The 6,257-nt window shown below is 48.6% G+C and overlaps 1 protein-coding gene across 1 annotated transcript in view; it reads right to left on the bottom strand.

The window, feature by feature from the left end:
• Positions 1-5,618: 5,618 nt before the first annotated feature.
• Positions 5,619-6,257, bottom strand: part of RBM19 (RNA binding motif protein 19) — a 101,769-nt gene continuing 101,130 nt past the window's right edge. The window contains exon 25 of the mRNA XM_083717081.1: positions 5,619-5,956. The gene's annotated coding sequence lies outside the window, so the exon portion shown is untranslated. The remainder of the gene's footprint in view (positions 5,957-6,257) is intronic.

Below are 6,257 nucleotides of genomic sequence, written 5' to 3'. Positions count from 1 at the left end.
CTCATCCCATTGCGGGGATTCGAACCGCCGACCTTGTGATCAGCAAGTCCTAGGCTCTGTTGCTTAACCCACAGCACCACCTGCGTCCCAATCTCAACTAAAGCATCCATTATATGCGTACTGCTACCCTATGACTCAGATTTTCAGGAGCTTCACTGTGACCAGTCTTCCCTGTTCCGTAGTATTAGGAGACTGTTGGAGAGGCACCTTTCAGGGAAGGCAGAGCTTGCTACTGGAATACAACTTACCTAGGGATTGGTCCAAGTGTGTGATTGTTGCTGAAACTTGCCCTCTGTTAGTATTCAGCCTGAACCTTGCGAAAGGTTGCCTCGCCAGAGAGCAGAAGGGAGGAGGGGAGAGATCTTTGCCTTTCATTCCATAGATTTATTCTGCATTCTCACTCCCTCGTCGTGAACCCAAGGCATCCTCAACGGACTGACTCAGTAGCGAACAGCTTCCTGTGTAAACTCATGATCCAGAGATTATGAGCGCTAGCAATTTTTGCTCCAGTGGTTTCCCTTCCGTCAAGGCACCATCCTGAGCTTCCTGATTTATTTATTTTTTCTTTGTTGTGTTTTAGTGGGATTTTAGGATGGTGCTCGTACCCAGTGCTTTTTTTTCTAAATAAAAATGTTTAGGGGTACTCTCATTTTCCTACTCACATTGAAATATTGCCCCTCAATGAGGCCAAACTTAGATTCAGGAAATGTTTAGGGGTCTGCGTCCCCCCCCCCCCGAAATAAAGCACGGATCGTTCCTTTGCCTCTTGGCTCTGATTCTCCATGGCACAGATCCTGGCTCCCCTGTGCCTGAAGGCTCATGCCTGATGGACAAAAAAAACCAAGCAGAATCTATCCCGGCTGCTGGGGTAAACCTGCCCCCCCCCAGGTACTCCAAATCACTGGGAAAAACTGCAAGGGGAACAACCCTCTCCACACGCCCCCCCCCCCCATATCTAGGTAAGGAAGAGGAACAGAAACGGCACCCTCTGGTGGCGAGAGAGAATACTGCTAGACCTTCCTAGGAAGTGGCGGCTCCATATTCTCCGGTTAATGTTGCTTGGCCAACTCTAAATTATCACCTCTTCCTGTTGCCACAGGGAACTCCAATAAGAAGGCAGCGGACACAACCATTCCACCTCATATATGCCGCTTACTTTTTCTTCTTCTTTTTTTTTGTAAAAAAGAGGACTTAATAGCTCTGGCATTGTTTGACATTTGGGTTTTACTCACTATAGAAAGCAGCACTAATTACTTCTGCGTCTCACTGCAGCGGCAGCAAGCTCAAGGATTTTTATGGAGTGCCGGAGACAGCTGTGGCAAAGTCCTACCTGCCGCCTGGCGTGGAACTGGTGAGATCCACATGCACCCCAATCCAACACCTCTTGTGCTATCGATACTTAGATCAGCCCAGAGGCAGTATGGTGTAGCAGTTAGTGTGTCGGACTATGACCTGGGAGACCAGGGTTCAAATCCCCACTGGGTGACCTTGCCCCAGTCACCTCTTCTCATCCTAACCAACCTCACAGGGTTGTTATGAGGACGAACAGCTCTGGCAGTAAGTCAGAGGGGAACGGTCGCCAGCAGGAGGCTGTGGGCTCTCCTTCCTTGGAGGTTTTTAAGCTGAGGTTGGAGGAGCCACCTGTCATAGATGCTTTAGCTGAGATCCCTGCATTGCAGGGGGTTGGGCTAGATGACCTTTGGGGATCCCCCTTCCAACTCTACAATTCTATGATTCTATGAAATGGGGCAGAGAACCATGTACGCCACCTCGAGTTCCCTGGGCAAGAAGGTGGTACATAGATGTGATAAATACAATGCAATAAAAACACACCTCAAGTAGGGGGTTGGGGAAGAATAAAAGAATGAAATCATTAGGGCAGGGATGGCGAGCCTCAGAGCTGGGGAGCAACATGGCACTTCAGATCTCTTTGGCCCTTGGGAATCCCCTCGGATCACTCTTCAACATCCCTTCTTTCGCCTGGGTGGAATGTGCCAGTGAACTCTGATGGAGGGTAGAGAGGGCCCTGCTGAACCAAGGGTCATGGTTTTGAGCCCCACCTCGGGTGAAAGATTTCTGTATTGCAGGGGGTTGGACTAGATGACTCTCACGGCCCCTTCCAACTCTTGAATTCTATGATTCTATGACCTGGCAGCTGGATCAAGCCAATAGCCCATCCAGTCCAAGATCCTGTTCTCCCTTTTTGTATGCCACAACTGCAGCTAGAATTTTGTTGGCCAAAAATTGGAAATCACAAGAAGTACCAACAGTGGAGGAATGGCAGGTGAAGATGATGGACTTTAGGGAGCTAGCCAACCTGACCGGAAGAGTCTGCAAGCAGAAGGAGGAGGAGTACCAGGAGGAATGGATGAAATTTAAAGGCTATTTAGCTAAATATGCTAAGATAATTTAAATAGAAACACTTGCAAGTACCAGATTGGTACCTAGGATTTAAATATGTGAAGTTGTAGAATAATATATCTAAAATTAAAATGGAAAGAAAGAAAGATGTTAATTGATTAAGTAAATTTTATGAGAAATTAGTTTTGGAAAACTGTTACAATGATATACATAGAAACTCAGCCAGGGGGATTCAAGGAAGTCACATAACAATGTTAACAGAAGTGGAATTATTATAGCTAGGATTTATGTTTGTTTGTTTTTTTGATGTTTGTTATAAATTTGGAAAATCAATAAAATTTTTGAAAAAGAAAAAGATCCTGTTCTCCCAGCGGCCAAGCGGATGTCGCAATGGGAAGCCCCGCAAGTAGGACCCTAGTGCAAGAGATTCTCTCCCCTCCTCTGAGGTTTCCAGATTCAGAAGTATTGGTGATTCTGGCAGTGGAGGTAGAACAAAGCCATTGTGACTTGTAGCCACTGATCAAAGGCAACATGGTGAGTGGTCCACCAACAAGGAAGCCTCACCAGTTTCAGCAGCCTGCTCAGGAGGACAGCTGAATGGGCTTGATTGACCACTGGCCTGATCTAGCAGGCTCCTCTTATGCTAGGACTGATGGGGTTTGTAGTTCCGCAACATCTGGAAAGCCAGAAGCTCCCCCACTTTTGTCCTACAACAACAACAACAATTTGTTACTTATACCCCACCCATCTGGCCGGGCCTCCCCAGCCACTCTGGGCGGCTTCCAACAAAATATTAAACATTAAAAACTTCCCTAAACAGGGCTGCCTTCAGATGTCTTCTGAAAGTCTGGTAATTGTTGTTCTCTTTGACATCTGGTGGGAGGGCGTTCCACAGAGCGGGTGCCACTACCGAGAAGGCCCTCTGCCTGGTTCCCTGTAACTTGGCTTCTTACAGTGAGGGAACTGCCAGAAGGCCCTTGAAGCTGGACCTCAGTGTCTGGGCTGAACGATGGGGGTGGAGATGCTCCTTCAGATATACTGGACCGAGGCCGTTTAGGGCTTTAAAGGTGAGCACCAACACTTTGAATTGCTTGGGACCTATGCCAATTCCATTCTTGGTGCTGGACATCTCTGCCCTTTTCAAAGCGGGCTGCAGAAGGACTCCCGACGACCGTCCTGGCTGGATCTCCCTCCCCACTCCTTGTAAGATGCCTCCCTCCTCCGGCTCCTCCTTTCCCCAGCCAGGAAGCTGACAATGAAAATTCACACCTCCCGAGGAAATTATCTCCTCCTCGCTTAATTCTCAGGGCCGCAAGAGCTGCCTGGACAAGACTGTGCAAGAGAGAGCGGTGGCAAACCATCCCCCGCTTCTTCTTCTCTCTTTCTTTCTTTTTTTTAAAAAAACGAGGGGAGGGAGCGAATCTTTCAAGGAGAAAATCCCCCACTGGCTCCACAAGGCAGAGGTGGGAATGAGATGCAGCTGTCTCTGGTGGGGCCCAGTGAGAGCTGCCGATTTCACGCTTCTGGATGCAGTAACTGGATTCAAAAGACGGCCAAGCGGATGCTCAAACGCCTCTCCTCTCCCAGCCCCTCGGTGGCTCAAAGAGCGCTATCAAATGGGGAGCAGCCTGTCCTCCCCACACCGCAAGGAGTGAAGGGCACCCACTGCAGCTGGACCACAGCCAAGAAGCCACAGCCAGCTTCCAGCAGAGATGAGCCAAGCTGTCCGTTTTTGTTCCTATCAGATTATTATTATTATTATTATTATTATTATTATTATATCCCAAGGTGGTGCACACAATTCTTCTTCTTATTTTATCCTCATGACAACCCTGTGAGGTAGGTTAGGCTGAGAGAAGGCGACTGGTCCAAGGTCACCCACTGAGCTTCATGCCCAAGTAGGGTTTGAACCCTGGTCTCCCAAGTCCTAGTCCAGCACTCTAACCCAGGCTTCCTCAACCTCGGCCCTCCAGATGTTTTTGGCCTACACCTCCCATGATCCCTAGCTAGGAGGACCAGTGGTCAGGGATAATGGGAACTGTAGTTTCAAAACATCTGGAGGGCTGAGATGGAAGAAGCCTGCTCTAACCACTACACCACACGGGCTCCTGTTAATGCAGGTGGGGGGAATGTTTTGCCCTCTGGACGTTGTGGAACCTTTGGCCTGCCATGCTTGCTAAGGGGTTTCTGGGAGTTGTAGTTCCACAACATCCAGAGCCAATAGTTCTCCACACCTGCATCAGCGCCAGACATTTACAGCTCTCTTATCCCACAGTCACAGATTCCCACAGAGAATCCTGGGAAATGTAGTTTGTGAGGGATTCTTGAGAGCTGTTGGAGACCCATATTCCCCTAACAGAGGTACCATTTCCAGAGTTCCCTGGAAAGAGGGGCGGACTGTCAAATCACTCTAATATTGTGTGTGTGCTTTCCAAAGGTGGCCGGTTGGGAAATGCAGAAACCGGATACTGAGTGAGCCACCGGCTTCATCCAGGATGGCTTGTCTTGCCTATCTTTGGGTGAATTTCTCCAGCTGGACCCATCTCCCAATCTGGACTCTTCTGCAGGGAGACTTTCCATGATGGAAGGCTGCAGCATTTGGGACTTATGAGTTCAGAGGAAAAGCAAGGGAGAGGTGACCTGGTTAGACAGTAATAAAATTATGCATACCATGGAAAAAGTGGATGGAGAAAAGTTTCCTTTCTTTCTCTCCTGATGCTAGAACTCGTAGATATCCCATGAAGATGAATGTTGGAAGAACGTTGGAGCAATTTCTTCACGCAGTACATAGCTAAACTGTGGAAGAGGATACAGTGATGGCCACTGGGAGATGGCTTTAAAAGAGGACAGGACAGATTCATGAAGGAGAAGGCTGTTGATGGCAACTAGCCCAGATGGCTATGCTCTGCCTCCACAGCTGGAGATAGTAAAGTGCTTCTGAACACCACTTGCTGGCAACCACGAGAGGGGAGAGGGCTCTTGAGTTCAGGTCCTGCTTGTGGGTTACCCAAAGGCATCTGGTTGGACCCCACAAGAGAACAGGATGCTGGACTAGATGGGCCATTGGCCTGATCCAGCAGGTTCTTCTTAGTGTTTTAATCTATTCTGGTGTCCCACACAACTCTGGTGCTTCAAACCCTACCAGGATTCCTATTTCTGCTCTTACATCCCTGGCTGCAAATGCTGTGAAACTGAAGGGAGAGCAAAATAATGGAATAGTGAACACTAGTTGGAAGTAAAACAGAGAAACCAGGCAGTGGGAACAAAGGATAGGTTGTTTTATATTAGGACGCATTCCTTAGAAATAAGTTATGTACACATTTTCTCTCTTTCAAAACTATACAAATTATTAAGGAAGGGCAAAAACTGAACTGCGGATAGCTTTTTCTTCCTTTTGCTGGTTCATCAAGCTGAGTTGTTGCTTTTCCTAGCCAGGAAACAGCAGACGAATGAAAATGATGAGTGCCATCGCTTCGAAGCTGCTTGTTCAAAGGACTCTCCTCTTCGGGGTTCACGGGACAGATCCACTTGGCTTCGAGGAGGGGCCAGAAGCCCCTTGTTGCTCTCTCGGCCGTGACTCAGCTCTGAACTGGGGCTGGCGGGGGAGAGAAAAGATACAGAGTGTTACGTGGGTGGCTTGATCCTTGGAAGGGAGCATTCTGCCCAGCAGAACTTGAGCACCAGGGAAGGACCTGAGGAAGCTCATGTAATTAGGACATTCTGACCCAATACCGCGGAGCTGCCCCTCCAGTTTCACCCTGCCCCCAGCCAGCCCCACCTTGCCTGCCTTCTTATTTACAGCTATTCCAAGGGCTGGCACTGCTTGCCTCCTGCTCTTCCGTCTTAGGCCTCATTCACACCAAATGTTTAAAGCAGTGCAATACCACTTTGAACAG

This window comes from Podarcis gaigeae (assembly GCF_964106915.1).
Source record: "Podarcis gaigeae genome assembly, chromosome: 16".
Lineage (NCBI taxonomy): Eukaryota > Metazoa > Chordata > Lepidosauria > Squamata > Lacertidae > Podarcis > Podarcis gaigeae.
This window is presented reverse-complemented; position numbering and strand designations above follow the sequence as displayed.